The sequence below is a fragment of the Quercus lobata genome, chromosome 3 (genome assembly GCF_001633185.2).
Source record: "Quercus lobata isolate SW786 chromosome 3, ValleyOak3.0 Primary Assembly, whole genome shotgun sequence".
NCBI classification, from domain to species: Eukaryota; Viridiplantae; Streptophyta; class Magnoliopsida; order Fagales; family Fagaceae; genus Quercus; species Quercus lobata.
Window position 1 is genome coordinate 3,164,466 of NC_044906.1, and position 18,625 is coordinate 3,183,090.

At 36.0% G+C, this 18,625-nt stretch overlaps 1 long non-coding RNA gene across 8 annotated transcripts; it reads right to left on the reverse strand.

Annotated features, from left to right (window-relative positions):
• Positions 1 to 1,207: 1,207 nt before the first annotated feature.
• On the reverse strand, positions 1,208 to 18,060 carry LOC115981729. 8 transcript variants are annotated; one of them, XR_004089431.1, is made up of 6 exons: positions 17,638 to 18,060; positions 17,196 to 17,323; positions 16,265 to 16,377; positions 15,390 to 15,460; positions 5,169 to 5,320; positions 4,988 to 5,078 (listed from the first exon to the last, which is right to left on the reverse strand). It is a non-coding gene; the product is annotated as an uncharacterized LOC115981729 (long non-coding RNA). The 8 variants fall into 8 exon arrangements; XR_004089429.1 differs by lacking the exons at positions 4,988 to 5,078; positions 5,169 to 5,320 and adding an exon at positions 1,208 to 1,367 and having other exon boundaries at positions 17,638 to 18,056; XR_004089428.1 differs by lacking the exon at positions 5,169 to 5,320 and having other exon boundaries at positions 4,682 to 4,994; positions 17,638 to 18,056.
• Between the last annotated feature and the right edge of the window lie 565 nt (positions 18,061 to 18,625).

Genomic DNA, 18,625 nt, shown 5'->3' on the forward strand with positions numbered 1-18,625 from the left:
AAACGGGCCCTTAGATTTTTAGAATATTTATGTCCTATACTCCTATTACAAATGCAGCACCGAGTCCAGATCGAATTGCTTAGCATTATTAATTCCATATTAATTCCAATGCTACTATTACAAACCATCAACTTTTGGTATGCAAGGGGCCATAGCCACAGATTACAGTTCTAATGATATGTAAAAGCAAATAAAGCTTCTCTTTAACAATCGCCCCTCAGAGTTCTCTGGCCAGCCATCTACAAATCAGAAATTGGAGGAACAGCAATTCAGCCATACTTTGATTTGGTTTATTTGCATAAATGAATCTTCCGTTGGCTCTCCCATTTGCTTTATCAAGGCTTTGCTTCCGCACTCATCCCATTGGTACTTGTTTCTAAGCTACCTTCAAAATCAAGCTGATTTTATATTTCATTCTCTCTTATTTTGTAAAATCCAAATGCCAACTAGATTTTGTTCCAAGTAAATTCTTTTATAAGTGCTATTCTTCAGAGATCAAGCAGAAGTTGTGATCAGCATGAAGAGGATTGCTTGCTGATGGTATTTGCATGGTATTTATTGGCGGGTTTCTTTGGCATCTCAGCTAGGGATGGCAATTTTTCCCCACCCCGCTTAACCCACCCCTCCCCGCTTCGCCCCACGCAGGTTTTTCCCGCCCTGTAAAGGCGGTGGGGCGGGGATGGGGCAAGATTTTAGCCCCGCACCATGGGGCGGGGCGGGGATGGGTTTAGGTTTTTCAGACCCACCCTGCCCCGCCCCTCCCCATCCCGCCTCGCCCTGCGTTACTAAAAGTTATAATTGTAAAATTTTCATACCCTAAAACTCTATTATTTAAACAAACATATTAATATCAGCATATTTTATTCTACCCAATGTGATTTTCTGCCTTTATTTTGTTGTGTTATACTATGAGATTTTTATTTATTTATTTTTTTAATGATTGTCTTGATAAACACTAGGATATATTATTTAATTTTTTTCTAAAAATTGATTTGATTTGATGGGATAAATTTAGTTATAATTTCAAGTATATTTTTATTAATGAAATAGGTTTCACTAAAAAAATTGTACCAGTTGTAGGGCAAATTAACAAAAAGTAGAGTTTTACGGGGTGGGGCGGGGCTTCGTGGGGCCCCAAGGGGCGGGGATGGGGTGAGAAAGTATTCCCCGTCATGCGGGGCGGGGCGGGGCGGGGATGGGGCAAGATAAAACCATGTGGGGCGGGGACGAAGTCCCTATCCTTCGGCCCTACCCCGCCCCATTGGCATCCCTAATCTCAGCTAAAGAAACCCGCCAATAAATTAAAGCGAAACCATTGCCAGAAACACCATAAGAAGTATTTGTATGTTGTAGGAGGCCAACAACCACTGTTAAAAAGAAGAAAACAATTAAGCAAAAAGTCATAATGAAAAGAGACGAACTAAAGTAAATAAAAGCCATGTTGTAATGTATACGATTAGCAATGAAACAGAGAAGTAAAATATAAGAAACACAATTATTTCAAGTGTTTTGATACATTCTCTTTGTTGGCGCAAACGATATAATAATCGAAACAACACAAAGAGAAACTGAATAATACATTGAATATTATTAATTTAAAGAGATGAACACAACACTATTTGGACTGAGGTGCGACACTTGCTCTCTTTAAGGAGATTCAAGCTCTTGGTTGGCTAATATTTGTAACCGGTACAGACCTTCTCTAACTTGTCTCCCCCCAAGATACAACAACCCAACAAATGTTGTATGGCTAGAACAGTTTCTATACAAAGTGTTCAAGCCCAAAGCTCCACTAGAAGAACACCTTTCTTTGGCCCGAAATCTCTCAAGTATTTAGGAATATTATTAAATTCACTCTCTCACACAATACATTTTGCTTTTAACTATTTTCTTCATTCACTCTTGATATATAATTAGTCTATAGCATAGCCTTAAAAATAGTCTTCCAACCCTTCACATAACCTACATGTTATTTATTAGTTTAGAAAACTTCTCTTGATTTATTTAATCTAACTTACATACAAGTAACTCTTTCTTTAACAAATTATAACTCATCTCTTTATTCATCTTCAATTATTTTGAGTTTCAACATATTTAATTTAAAATGTACTAACACTGTTTTTAAGGTGTCTTCAGATTACAAGAATAATATCCCACCCACCACATTCTGCATCAAAACTCAAAAGAACCCCAGCCATTGGCTGTCCTACAGTGGAATCAAAGAGAACTTGAAACATGAGACTGGCAAAATCTTGGCATTCATTTTAGAATACTCAAGTTTAACTGATTGGTCATGGGGTTGAGTGACTTCAAGTTTGATACAGTGGTTCAAATCCAACAATAGAAGGTGATTCAGTTGTTCTATTTCTTATGGTAACGATTTTATGGTGTACCCTACAGGGCTGGAACTTTCAAATTGTTCAATTCCCCAATCATAACCACAACTTGGGTTTTGTTGTCCTAGTCATAACCACCCAAGTACCACATTTTAAGCTGGTGAAGGAGAAAAAATGATGAAGTTGTGAAAGACATTATCTTAGAAGGCCTTGGGAAAATTGTCAAATATGAGATTACTGTAGTTGCGGTTGGAATTGCATTGTCTTACACTGATTTTAGTAAGCTTTCTGAAAGATTGAAATATCCACAACTTGAGTTCATTTTCTTATTCGGTTCCGTTGATATTCTAAAGCAAAATTTTGTTAGTTTTGAGAAAGTTATTCAGGTAAGAGATTCTAAATATACTACAAACTATATTGAATTGTGCTCAAACCATATAATCTGAAATTGGTAAACTACAAAGTTGATCTCTATCCTTTACACTATATGTCAATTTAATTATTAACATTTTAGTTGTGTCAATTTGGTCTCTAACATTTTCAATATCGCATCAATTTGGTCCCTACTATTAAGTTTTGGATGGAAAATAGTAGTATGGCTGACGGCTCAAATAAAATATTCTTTTTTGCCACGTCAACTAACACCAACTGTCATGTCATATTACATTAAAATTTAAAATAAAATAAAATAAAAAACAAACAAACAATATAACTCAGCACTGATGGTCAAAATCTAACACACAAATTCCCTTCTCTCTTTTTTTTTTCTTATTTTAAGACGCGGTAACTTTTCATTAATCAAAAGAATAAGAAAACTTTACAAAGACTCTTAAGAATAATATCATAAATTCAAGCAGTTTCTTCTATTAGGACAAAGGACATTAAAATTACATTTTGAGCTAACAAATTAATAATGAATCGTCCATCAATTTCTTATATTCAAGTGGGTAACTATAAAACAAATCCAATCTTTATCCCATTTAGAGTTTCGAAAATTTTTAAAGCAAAAAAAAAAAAAAAAAAAAAAAAAAAAAAAAAAAAAAAAAAAAACAAATAACAATGAAGACTTGGATGAAGAACAAAAAAGGGAGTTTTTTTCTTTTCTTTTATTTTTATTATTATTTTTTTTTAAGTTCCTTTTCAATGTCCATCTTAGCCACTCCCTAGCTACCAAAACCAATCTTAGCCTTATTCTCAAGAAATGGTATTTTACATGGTGGAGTTTGATTTGCTTCAAACTACCATAGAACTTAACCCACCATTGAATTTCAAGAAGAAATGGCTATGGAACCCACCAATTGAAAAGAGATTGGCTTGCTTCAATGGCAGAGATCTTTGTTGGGCTTGGAAGACTCAAGAGGTGTGGAGATCGACTTAGACCTATTCCTCATTGGAGAGGATGACATATGAGTAGAGAGAGAAGAGAGGGAGAGGGACAATACCATACTGGTTTCTTTTTTTTTTGTCAGATTTAATTCTTAAAAAAAATTTATGAATATTTTAACTATATCTAATGTGTAATTTTTTAAAAACATTTTGAAATTTAGGTTGACATGGTAGTACATGTGGAACGAAAATAATACTTTATCTTGATTGTTAGCCACATCAATATTTTTCATCCATTGTTTAATGGTAAGGACTATTTTGACACAATTTTAAAATGTTATGGACTAAATTGACACATTTAAAAGGTTGAAGACCAAATTGATATGTAGACTAAAAGGTTAGGGGCTAGAGAAGCAATTTAGCCCTATGAAATTGTCAAATTTGTATGAAATAAATTATTCTGAAATTATTTTGGGATTTTGTTTTGGAATTGTTGAGGACAAATTTTTCACGCCACATGGCTTTATTTCATTGGCAACCCACACTACATCAAAATTATCATGGATTTTGGGAAAATCTCTTTTAATGCCCAAAAGCCCATATTTACACAAAAAGGCATCAAAGCCCATGGTTCAAGCGCATGGCACATCATCTCATTTTTAGCTCATGATCCAAGCTCATGGGTCTCATTGGAGGAATTTTGGGAGTCGTGGTTTGGTGGGCTAAGAAATATGTTCAGTAAAACTTCAGTGGTTCAAAGTTGATAAAGGAAAACATGTTGCTTGTCATGTCTTTTCCAGTTCCTTGAACTCTGACAGGTCAGTGTGCAATAGGTAACATCTGGTAAGCCTCTCATATCATACAACACTTCAAATGATAAAACTCCTTATGCTCTTTACATAAAAATTAATGTTCATCATATAATATAAGTTTAAAATTGTAATTATATTATTTCATATAAATTATATTATTATTTTCCTTTAAATGAATCCCAAGCACATGGCTAAATTTATATTAATATCTCACTTCTCGCATTAAGTGCTCTCTTTACTCTCAAAGATTTGGTTAAAACACAAAGAGACCATAATTACATCTCTAAAATTTCATCAAATATCAATCAACTAGTCTATTACTTATCAAAATTATATATGGACTAAACATATAATTTTCCAGAAAAGGAAACTTAGCCAAAAATACCAATAATGGTTCCAGCAGAAACTGCCTTAACTCTAGCAGAAGCTGCAACAGGTCCAGTAAAAACAGCAACAGCTCCAACAGAAGCTGTAGTCACTCCAACAGCAACTGCAATAGCTCCAGTAGTAGCTTAGGCAACTGACACATATCCAAAAGTAATAGCATCAACTCATTAATGCCCAATCCCAATAGCTTGCTGCCATACCCAAAGAAGTAAGGGTCCTATAGAAGAAATCATACCATTTTAAACTAAGATCTTTAGCCTCCAGCTGCAATACTAGAAATAGAAGGATCTCATAAAGGTTATCTTACCATTTTTAGCCAAATCCATGAATTTAATGCAAAATATTTTCTCCAGCAAAAGACCTTACACAGCTGACATCATCCAACTGTGCTACTGCTATCGACCTGACAGTTGCGTTGCTACTATAAACCTGACAGCTGCATCAGCTACTGCTGTACTACTGCAATAGTAGCTTTAAAGTCTCAAACTTTCTTCTTTTGGCTAAAAACCAAAAACTCACTAATGAAACCACTTACTTTGCCAAAAATTTTTCCTTATTTGTTAAATTTCCCTTCAATTAATTCAAATCTAGTTACATACTTGGCTCTATATAAAGAGAACTAAGCCACACACTAAGACACACGAGCCATCTCTCTCTCACCCCCTTATTCTGAAACTTCATTCATTTGGCTGCCATATACACATTTTTATACTTCTCCATCTCTCCTCTTAGATAACAACACAACACACATATTACAACACACCATTATCCATTACCTATCTTTCCCCCACTCTGTTATCCTTAAATATCATCATTTTACTACTCACAAATACATCTCCATCTCTTTCTCTATTTCTCTTACAATACACCTCTTCTTAGAAAGCAACATAACCAATGTCATAACACAAAAAACAACTCCAGCAACAACTATAAGTTCATACATTTACTATATTTAACCTTCAAATTATCTATCTCATACTTCTATATATTTTACAAACACATTCCTCACAAACTATCCATACATACTTCTCACATATATTTCTCATCTATCTTACAAATACCATATCTCACAAAACATATATATTTCTTACCATCTCCATACATCTTAAAAGAGACCAAACATGTTGAAGTGGGCTGTGTGTGGCTTGAATTGCCACAAGGCCACGTCCACTTATTTGACCAAATCCTATTTGGAATAGTAACCCACCACTTTAGCTGACTTTGACATATATATATATATATATATATATATTAGGTTTTGAGAAGCTAAATGCAGCTGTGAGATTAAAAAAGGAGTAATTCCAATTAACCTAGTTAGCAGCCGCATGAGAGAAAATAGAGAAAAGAGAGGCAGCCAGTTTCTATTCTTATTTTTTCTGTGAGAGAGTGCTAGGGTGTAATTGGGATTTGGGTTTCTTGAGAGTTTTCTTGTGCACTATTGTATTTTCCCTGATAATAGTAAAATCCCTGCAACTCTGTGGACGTAGGCAAATTGTCGAACCACGTAAATATTGTCTTGTGCGTGTGATTTTTTTTTTTTTTGGCGTGTGTTTTCTTTATTTGTTTGTTTCTCACAGGTTGGGATTTTGATTAAATTCCCTACAACTGGTATCAGAGCCTAGGGTTAGGTTTGAGTGGGAGCAATGGCAAAGGAAGTAGGAAAGGCGTCTGGAATAGAAAAGTTTGATGGCACAGACTTCGCATATTGGAGGATGCAGATTGAAGATTATCTCTATGGGAGGAAATTGCATTTGCCTCTTTTGGGGACAAAACCTGAGGCTATGAAGGCTAAGGAATGGGCTCTTCTTGACAGACAGGTACTAGGAGTTATCAGGTTAACTCTGTCTAGGTCTGTTGCACATAATGTTGTAAAAGAGAAGACCACAGCAGATCTGATGAAGGCTTTGTCTGGTATGTATGAAAAGCCGTCAGCAAACAATAAGGTGCACTTGATGAAGAAACTATTCAATCTGAAGATGACAGAGAATGCATCAGTAGCACAACATCTGAATGAATTTAATACTATCACAAATCAATTATCGTCTGTAGAAATTGATTTTGATGATGAGATTCATGCTCTGATCGTCTTGGCTTCTTTGCCAAACAGTTGGGAGGCAATGAGGATGGCAGCAAGCAATTTTATAGGAAAGGAAAAACTCAAGTACAATGATATACGAGATTTAATTCTGGCGAAGGAGATTCGCAAAAGAGATGCAGGTGAATCCTTAGGATCTGGTTCTGCCCTAAACCTTAAGACAAGAGGCAGAGGTAATAACAGAAATTCAAATCGGGGCAGATCAAAATCCAGAAATTCTAATCGGAACAGAAGTAAATCTAGATCAGGCCAACAAGTACAATGCTAGAATTGTGGGAAAACAGGTCACTTTAGGAATCAATGCAAAAGCCCTAAGAAGAAGAATGAAGATGATTCTGCTAATGCTGCAACAGAAGAGGTACAGGATGCATTACTTCTTGCAGTAGACAGTCCACTTGATGATTGGGTTTTGGATTCAGGAGCTTCGTTTCATACCACTTCACATCGAGAAATCATACAGAATTATGTTGCAGGTGATTTTGGTAAGGTGTATTTGGCTGATGGTTCAGCCTTGGATGTTGTGGGTATGGGAAATGTTCGAATATTGTTGCCCAATGGGTCTGTTTGGTTACTAGAGAAGATTCGACATATTCCTGACCTGAGGAGGAATCTGATTTATGTTGGACAACTTGATGATGAAGGACATGCAATACTATTTGTTGGTGGTACTTGGAAGGTTACAAAGGGAGCTAGGGTATTGGCTCGTTGAAAGAAAATACTCTGTACATGACCTCAAGTCCAAGAGACACAATTGCAGTTGGTGATGCAAGTATTGATACAAGCCTATGGCACCGCAGAATTGGTCACATGAGTGAGAAAGGGATGAAGATGCTGCTGTCAAAAGGAAAACTACCAGAATTGAAGTCCATTGATTTTGACATGTGTGAAAGTTGCATCTTAGGAAAGCAGAAAAAGGTGATCTTCTTGAAAACTGGCAGGACACCGAAGGCTGAAAAATTGGAGTTAGTACACACTGATTTGTGGGGGCCTTCTCCGGTTGCATCTCTTGGAGGTTCAACGTACTACATCACTTTCATTGATGACTCAAGCAGAAAGGTATGGGTTTATTTTTTGAAAAATAAATCTGATGTATTTGAAACCTTTAAGAAGTGGAAGGCCATGGTTGAGACAGAAACAGGCTTGAAAGTAAAATGTTTGAGGTCAGATAATGGAGGAGAGTACATAGATGGAGAGTTCAGTGAGTATTGTGCTGCACAGGGAATTAGGATGGAAAATGCCATTCTTGGGACACCACAGCAGAATGGTGTGGCTGAGCACATGAATAAAACTCTCAATGAGCGTGCTAGGAGTATGAGGTTGCATGCTAGACTACCAAAAACTTTTTGGGCTGATGCTGTTAGCACTACAGCTTACCTGATAAACCGAGGACATTCAGTTCCCATGGAGTTCAGACTTCCTGAGGAGGTTTGGAGCGGTAAAGAGGTAAAGTTTTCACACTTAAAAGTTTTTGGTTGTGTTTCCTATGTTCATATTGATTCTGATGCTCGTAGTAAACTTGATGCAAAGTCTAAAATATGTTTTTTCATTGGCTATGGTGATGAGAAATTTGGCTATAGGTTTTGGGATGAACAAAACAGGAAAATCATCAGAAGTAGAAATGTGATATTTAATGAACAGGTTATATACTAGGACAGGTCAACTGTAGTGTCATATGTTACAGAGATAGATTAAAAGAAATCTGAGTTTGTCAACTTAGATGAATTGATTGAAGGTACTGTCCAGAAAAGGGGTGAAGAAGATAAGGAGAATGTAAATTCACAGGTAGATCTGAGTACACCTGTAGCTGAAGTCCGCAGATCTTCCAGGAACATTAGACCTCCACAGCGTTATTCACCCACTTTAAATTATCTCCTGTTGACTGATGGTGGTGAGCCAGAGTGTTATGATAAAGCCTTGCAAGATGAAAACTCAAGCAAGTGAGAGTTAGCCATGAAGGATGAAATGGATTCCTTGTTGGGGAATCAAACATGGGAACTGACTAAATTGTCAGTAGGAAAGAAGACTTTGCACAACAAGTGGGTATACAGAATAAAGATTGAGCATGATGGTAGCAAACGTTACAAGGCCAGATTAGTTGTTAAAGGGTTCCAGCAAAAGGAAGGCATTGAATACACAGAGATATTTTCTCCAGTTGTGAAGATGTCAACAATCAGACAAGTACTGGGAATGGTGGCTATAGAAAACTTACATCTTGAGCAGTTAGATGTGAAGACAGCATTCCTTCATGGTGACTTGAAGGAAGACATTTACATGATTTAGCCAGAAGGGTTCATTGCTCAAGGACAAAAGAATTTAGTTTACAAACTAAGAAAGAGCTTGTATGGCCTAAAACAAGCTCCTAGATAGTGGTACAAGAAATTTGACAGTTTTATGCACAGAATTGGGTTTAAGAGATGTGAAGCTGATCACTATTGCTATATTAAGTTTTTTGACAATTCTTACATTATATTACTGTTGTATGTGGATGATATGCTTATTGCAGGGTTTAGCATTGAGGAGATTAATAATCTGAAGAAGCAATTGTCCAAACAGTTTGCAATGAAGGATTTGGGAGCTGCAAAGCAAATCCTTGGTATGAGAATCATTAGAGACAAGGCTAATGGTACATTGAAGCTTTCACAGTCAGAGTATGTGAAGAAAGTTCTTAGCAGGTTCAACATGAATGAAGCTAAACCAGTGAGCACACCCTTGGGTAGTCATTTCAAACTAAGCAAAGAACAGTCACGGAAGACAGAAGTAGAAATGGACCATATGAGCAAGGTGCCTTATGCCTCAGCTATTGGCAGCTTGATGTATGCTATGGTGTGTACAAGGCCAGACATTGCACATGCAGTGGGAGTTGTGAGCAGATTCATGAGTAGGCCTGGAAAGCAGCATTGGGAGGCAGTCAAGTGGATTCTGAGATATCTGAAGGGTTCATCAGATACATGTCTTTGCTTCACAGGTGCAAGTTTGAAACTGCAGGGTTATGTAGATGCTGATTTTGCTGGTGATATTGATAGTAGAAAGAGTACTACTGGGTTTGTTTTTACTCTGGGTGGTACAGCTATATCATGGGCTTCAAATCTACAGAAGATTGTTACTTTGTCTAGTACAGAAGCTGAGTATGTTGCAGCAACTGAAGCTGGAAAGGAGATGATTTGGCTACATGGTTTCTTAAATGAATTGGGTAAGAAGCAGAAGATGAGCATTCTACACAGTGACAGTCAGAGTGCAATCTTTCTTGCCAAAAATTCAGCTTTTCATTCAAAGTCGAAGCACATACAGACAAAATACCACTTTATTCGTTACCTTGTTGAAGATAAGTTGGTAATGCTTGAGAAGAAATGTGGATCTAAGAACCCGGCAGACATGTTGACTAAGGGTGTCACTATTGAAAAGTTGAAGCTGTGCGCAACTTCAATTGGTCTTCTAGCTTGAGGACAAGAGGATGAGTTACAGGGATGAGGGACTGTGTTATGGAGGATTGTGGCTAATGTTTGCAGCTTGTGAGCCCTTAAGGGCTAAGGTGGAGCTGATGGAGGAGTTTGCTTGTGTAGGTTGATCAATTCAAGCCAAGGTGGAGATTTGTTGAAGTGGGCTGTGTGTGGCTTGAATTGCCACAAGCCCACATCCACTTATTTGACCAAATCCTATTTGGAATAGTAACCCACCACTTTAGCCGACTTTGACATATATATATATATATATATATTAGGTTTTGAGAAGCTAAGTGCAGCTGTGAGATTAAAAAATGAGTAATTTCAATTAACCTAGTTAGTAGCCGCATGAGAGAAAATAGAGAAAAGAGAGGCAACCAGTTTCTATTCTTATTTTTTCTGTGAAAGAGTGCTAGGGTGTAATTGAGATTTGGGTTTCTTAAGAGTTTTCTTGTGCACTATTATATTTTCCCTGATAATAGTAAAATCCCTGCAACTCCGTGGACGTAGGCAAATTGCTGAACCACGTAAATATTGTCTTGTGCGTGTGATTTTTTTTCTTTGACATGTGTTTTCTCTATTTGTTTGTTTCTCACAAGTTGGGATTTTGATTAAATTCCCTACAAAACACTTTTCCAAGAACATATTACAAAAGCCCTTTCTCATGGAAGACATGTGAACATTAAAGACTAAAAGTCCTTCTTTTAGAAGGCACAATGATCTCATATTAAAGTCGTTCTCATGAAAGACATAAATTTCTAATACTAAAAGTCCTTCTTATGGAAGGCAATGACACTTATATTTGACTAAAAACTAAAATAGTATTACATGGGAAAAATCATTTAAGTGCATGATAAAGATGATAAACTTAACCAACCTATGCACACGGCTGGACATGTTCTCTCAACCTTCAATTACACCTATTTTTCCCCTTCAATCCTAAAGTCACCATAAAAAGACTCATAATTAATATCATATTGTACCACTAAACTCATTTTATCATGTTGTTGAAATGTTATAAGTCCACTGCTGTTATATGGTTGGAGCTACAAACTGTGAAGATAAGTCATTATATTTTTATCTCCAAAATTGTACTATTGAGCATATTTTAATTTATTATCATTGTACTGTTGTACTCATATTATTCTGTCGTTGGAATGCTATCAGCTCACTAATGCTATACGGCTGGAGCCACAAGTCATATAAAGAATAAAGTGATGTACAACTGAAGTCAAAAACATAAAAGATAAGTCAATGTTTTCTCCATCTTTGAAATTACATTATTAAGTATATGTTAAGTTATTATCATTGTACCGTTGGATGCAAATTACTTTAATATTATCTCACAATTTAATAAACATGGATTCACCAATGCTTCATTAATAAATTGAATACATATCACTACCGGACATATATTATTTGGACATAAAATCACCACTGGACATATATCATTTGGACATGAACTACCGCTGAACATATATTATTTGGACATGAATCACAGCTGGACCAACTAATTAACATATATTATTCAGACATAAACCACAACTGGATACAAACTATTTTACATACATTCTTTGGACATAGACCATTGCTATATATACCTTATTATATTGAACATGAACCATGAATCGCAGTTGGATATGGACTATTTTGGACTCATCGTATTATTGGATATATGACACTTAATTAATACTTTCTAATCTTAGACATCACTTAACACACATAATAATAACATTCAACTCACCATTTAATCAAAATTATTATGCTAAATATATTATTTATATATTTCAACCATTATCATGATTCTAAAACTTTGGGTTTTATCTATTTTGTAGGCTTAAAATGCACTGAAAGCCATTGGTCTATGTGGTCCAATGTCGAGTTCCGGATTGGACTCTCCAAAACAAATCCGAGTCTAGCAAAGTCACACCTCCAATGGAAGACATGTGGCAACGTGCAAAAACCGCCCCCAATAGGAATATATTGTGATATGTACATATCTCTCATTTAAAATATCGCATTTATTAAGAATTTAAAAACTTTCCCAAATTCAGTGACGAAGCCACATTGGGGTCGAGGCTCCCCTCGGCCCCCCCAAAATTTTTGAAAAAAAATATGGTAGAGGTATTCTTTCATGGGTGATTCAAACAATTTGAACTTTTTAAAGAACATATATACTTTTGGCCCCCTCAAGCTCCGTGGAGTAGCATCTGGGCAGAGACACTGAAGAGGCAACACAGACCATACATGCTTTTGGCACCCTCACCTCCACTCTTTTATATCTCTCTGTCTCTCTCTTTCTCTGATTTCTAATCTACTACTTCCAGCCTCACCACTGTCTAGTTGGTTTGCTTTTTATTTTTTCTTCTTCTTTACCTCTTCATTTAGACCGCCAATTGTTCATGATGTTTCTCATGATATTGTATCCTATTCCCATTCTGAATAAAAGTTGTCTTCTTATCAATATATATATATATATATATATGTTTAACTTTTGATATTATTACTTGTTTTTGGACATATCTAGCTCCAATGTGATATATATGTATGTGTGTGTGTGTGTGTGTATATTGCTTTGAGAAACAACTCTTATGTGATATGAAAGTTCAAAAACGTGTATAAACACCTTTGAACGTTTAGACCCCCAAATTACAACTTAACCAATTCAAGCAATATGTCAAACAACTAGTGTGCGGAAACTTAACATATGCTATAATATGGAATTGGTAAAAACTATCTAAGCCAAAACAAAATATAATCCATAGCAGATAATCAAAAAGGCAAAGATAGAGAGGAAGGAAGATGCAAACACAAAGACAACACGCGATGTGTTATCGAAGAGGAAACCGAAGCCCTCGGCGTAAAACCTCTCCGCCGCCCTCCAAGCGGTAAACAATCCACTAGAAAATACAGTTGGGATACATGGACAGCAATAGACCCTCCAAGCCTAATCTACCCAGTGCACCTAAGCCCTCCAAGCTTCTTGCTCCAACGAGGTTGCGCCGAACCTTTTTCTTTTCTAGCTTCCCGGATTCCGCTACTAGACCGTAGCACCAACCAATGAAGATTGGTTCCTTCCTAACTGCTTCCCAGAAATCCAAACAGCTGTCTCACAGTGATGATGGTGGTGAGAATCAGGTTTGGTATAATGCCTCTCAAGGATTTGACAATGGAGAGGAAGAGAGTTGAGGAATTTGAAGAGACTCTAAGGTATAGATTGTGGGTGAATCAATCTTCTTTTTCTTTAGGGTTTCTCTCTCAAAAATCTCTCTGGAAGCTCTCTCAAAATCGTGGGTAAAAGGGGTATTTATACTGGAGTGGGAGAGAAATGTGAAACGTCAGGTTTAACAAAACAGGGGTGGCTCGCGGCTTAACCTCGCGGCTTGACTAAGTCGCGAGATCCAGTCGCGAGATAACCGTATGGCCAGTTGTCCTATTTTGTCCTGTAGTGCTCCAGCTTGCATGACTGTTCACCTTCCAGCTTGCATGACTGTTCACCTTCCAGCATGCTTGGCACGTGTGCTGCGTCTGGCGGCTTGCAGCCGCGAGTCACAGCCGCGAGTCTCTGTTTTCTTGCACACTCTTGAGCAATCTTCACTCTATCTCACTCACTACCGTTACATCAAACACTCCTAAATACAGGATTACTAAATGCTGAATTACAAGCAAATTTGACACGGAAAAAAGTCAATTAGATGGTTGAATAAATTCAACCTTACATGATAGTTAATTACACTTTTTTGTAGCACATATAAAACAATTAAAGGACTTAAATTGTATATTGAATTGTGTATATAATACTATCTAAGAAAATAAAATTTAATCATCTCATTCCCCCCCCCCCAATAAAGACAAATTCCTAACTCTGCCACTACCTTGTAATCTGGCCAACACTCCACTCTTGCCAGACATAATGGTGTATAGGGTAATGGGTTAGAGTTCATTAATTTGATTCATCAATGCATATCCACAGTGAACTTATTAATAGTAGCTTGGTTTTGAAAAAAATTTCCCATCAATCACTACAAGAAATAGGGGCAATTGCGGCGGGCCAGAAGTGCCACTAAAGCCCAAAAAAGCGCCGCTAAAGGTACATTTGACCTATAGCAACGGTGCTATTGTGGTGGGCCATCCCGCTAGTGCTGCAGTGCCGCTATAGGTCAATTGCGACGATCACAAAAAGCACAGCAATAGATCTGCCATTTAGAGGCGCTTTTGGTCTATTGCGGCGGGCTAAAAACCGCCGCCATATGAGGTTGCCATTCGGGTCAAGAGGCCTTTTAGCGGCGGTCAATAAGCGCCGCTATAGAGCTTCATGTACAACATACCCTATGTACCTTTTAGCGGCAGTTTCGCCCACCGTTATAGGTTTTTTTTTTTTTTTTTTTTCCTACTGGGTTCTAAAACCACATTTCTATTACAAATAACCTATAACAATTTTAGCTCCACTAAGACATTAGAAACACAACAATGAACAAAATGCAACATAATACAGCAAAAATAAATAAATAAATAAATTTGATACATATGGTCCTACATGTATGGTTAACTAGTTATCTATAATGATTTGTTTGCAATAACATGCAAATTGCATTTCACATTATCTATTCAAAATGTTTTTATTTCTTATTTTAATAAGTGGAACTCACAAAAATTTTGAGAGTTTTGCACATTATTGCTAAGTTAGTCTATGATCATAATTTTTATCTTATTCTTTCTGGCAATTATTTACAGATTGTTGTAACTTCCAAATTGATCTACTTTTTTTTCCCACTACTCACAAACCAATGAGATTCAAACACATAAAAAAAAAAGTGCATGCAATTATTCTTATCACTTTTTCTCACTATAAAACCAACATAGTTGTTCTTTACACAATTTTTTTAAGTTGTGAAAGTGTAAGCCAATAAAGTGGTAAATAAAATTTTTATTAAAAAAAAAAAGTCAACCATTCTTGTAAAAAGAAGATAAAGATTGGGTTTTGTGTCAATACCTTTGGGATTTCTGACTCTAGAACGAACTGTGGCATTTGGCTGATCCAAGTTACAAAAGAAGCAAGTAGACCTATAGATTCATCATTTAAAAACCATCAGAAAAGTTGAGATAGAGCGACCAATAGCAAAGATTTTAACTTTAGAGGACTTTGACTTTTCCTTGAGACCCATTAATTACTGATGGTGAAGGAAATTTAAGAAAGGATAGAAATATCAACATAATGCTTTTCAATGGATGCACCATTCTAGCACCATATTTTAATTTGATACTACCTACACAATATATCTAAGCCCACTGCATCATATAAAAACATAATCATGCCTTTCAAACGAAAAAGAAAAGTTATCATGAAAAGCTACTTTCATATCAAGCACAAGATTTGTACATCTTAACTTCAAGAAAGATATATAATAAAAAGCCCTTCAAGCATTCAAAAACAATTACTAACCATCAGGACTTCCCAAAGGAGGTACACCATCCCTGAGCTCATAAATTATAAATCCCAAACCTTGACAAACTCTATTTAGGTTTCCTATTCCTGAACTCAATCACCTCTTCAGTCTTCAAGTAACGATATATAATTTAGCAACAATAGCTCCTTAATTTCAATTTTAAGCCAAAAACTTGACTAACTCTATTTAGGTTTCCTATTCCTAAACTCAATCCCCTCTTCAGTCTTCAAGTAACAATATATAATGTAGCAACAATAGCTCATTAATTTCAATTCTAAGCCTAAATTAGTAGGAATTCAATGTGACAGCTAAAGGGATTGCAAATTAGTAAGAAGATAACAATTTAGTTTTTGGTCCATTGGAGGCATGTTGGGCAAATAGTCCCATTTAGCAGTATTATTGCAATTTAAGGGCTCCATACCTTTACTTGTTTTGAACTGCCACGCTTCCCTTTCTTTGAGCCGATTATCGTCTTAAACCAATGTCCAGAACCCATCCCTGCTATGAAGAATTTGTGTTTAACTCAACATACCCCTGAAAGTAATTCCAATGTAGATCTAGTCAAAATCAGCATTGAGAAAACAACATCAAGTTTAAGAATTTATTACATTTAGTTTTTCTTTTCCTCTACTACTCACTACTCAGCAACCAACCAGACAATCATCAGCAGGATGTTTGCGGCTGTCACATCTTGTTAGTAGTTATAAAACAATCACAACTCAATTAACAAATACAAAAATGATATGAAACAACTCCACAAGATTTCAAACTTAACTAAATTGGAATCAAAGAGAAGGAATCATAATCTTATAATAATATGCAAGACAGCTTTCACCAATTGATTATATACCCACCAAAAATTCAATAGTATATCAGACCAGTAAATCTGTCTGGTTTAGTGGTTCTTTCTCATTTTCATTAGTGATATTTACATGAGATGACTACATCTCTTTCTAGGATTCTCGGTCCCTGCCATGCTTTACTCATTCATATGAGTACTATTCTATTTGCCTATAGTACCTTTTCAAGTAGAATTCCATAGTAAAATTCCATAGTAGAATTCCATAGTTAAAAAAGAAAAAAGAAAAAAAAGTCTACAATCCAAGTTGACTGAGACTTTCCTAGCCATATAAGACAGATTCATCTTTTAATAAGTTGGGTTATATTCCTATATGATGCGAAATCTATGTGCAATTAATGCACTCTATTCAAGCCAATTTTCTAACAAGTTTTTAAGCATATATGACTGCAATAGCAAAGGAAGAAAAAGGAACCCATATAGCCGTATCAATTGGAAGTAATAAGACAGATAACAAAGAAACTGAAGCTTCAAAGTAAAAAAGTAAACATACCGCTCCAGATGATGACTGTAAGGCCTTTACGCAACCATTTTTCTGACAATCACATGGTATCCCGAACAGGAGCTTCGCCTCTGGGTCAACATAAAACCCACCTTTCAAACACAAGCACAAACCCAAACCTATAGCCAAATGAGCACAAGCAATATACACACCCAACTCTGAAAATCCCAAATCAAAAAATACTTATGGATTCACAATCAACCAAAAACAAAAACCCCAATTTATTTTTGAACCCCAATCCCACAACCAAACATCCATATTAAAGCACTAACCACAAGACCCAATAGGGGAAAAAATTGCAAATCAAAATCACATTGCAACCTAAACCCCAACAGTATATTCAATCACAAAAATATGAAAATCAAATCAATGACTTTCTTGTAATGTATTTATATGAAATTTCTACAATTAAAAAAAAAAAAAAAAAACTCACCGATGGGTAGAGGAGGTTCCAGAAAACCCACACTCTATATATTGAACTAAAAACCCAAAAACAAAAAATACAAAATAAAAACTACAAAGGGTAGAGGAGGTACTAGAAAATTGGCGGTGGAGGAGACTAGTGGCGGAGGTGGACATGAGAGGAGGAAAGGGGAAGAGGAGTAGGTCGACGGCAGTGGTGGCTGGCGGTAGAGTGGCAAGGGTGAGGGAGAGAGTGAGAGGCGAGGATGAGGGAGAGAGAGAGAGTCGAGAATAAGGGGAGAGGAGGTGCGGGCACGGCAGTGGCTAGGGTGGGAAGTGGTGGCGGCGGCAGAAAGGCTAGGTGAGGGAGGCTGGGAGAGAGAGAGAGAGAGAGGCAAAGGTGAGGGTAAGGGTGAGGGAGAAAGAGAGTGACGGCTGGTGTAATGGGTAAGAAGAGAAAAAATTATAACCCTAACCAAAGCTTAATGTTTTTTTTTTTGCTCTGGTCTAATCGTTTCGTTGTTTTCTTTTTATTTTTTCTTTGTATTTCCTGAAATGCTTCTTCTTTATTTTTTTTCCTTTTGTTTCTTTGTCTTTTCTTTATTGTTAATAAGCCCTTTTTGTTAAGTTTTCTTTTTACATTTTTTTTCATTTTTCTTTCCTCGGCATGACGGGCATGACATGCTTTTTTTTTTCTTTTTTTCTTTTTTTTTAAGTTTTAACTAGATTTTTCTATTGTTTAAATTTTTAAAAAAAGTTTTAATTGGATATTTTATTTTTTTAAAGAAGAATTTTTTTTCTTTTGTATTGGCACTGGGCATGATTTTTCATTTTCTTCCTTTGTTTTTTTTTTTTTTTCCTTTTTACTAAGTCTAAATGCGTTAAGTGATGACTTGCCTCACAAAAAAAAAAATAATAATAATATAATAATTCCAATATAAATTAATACTTCCAATTATTTAAATATAATTTAATATTAAAAATTAATAAAATATAATATAATACTTCAAATTAATAAA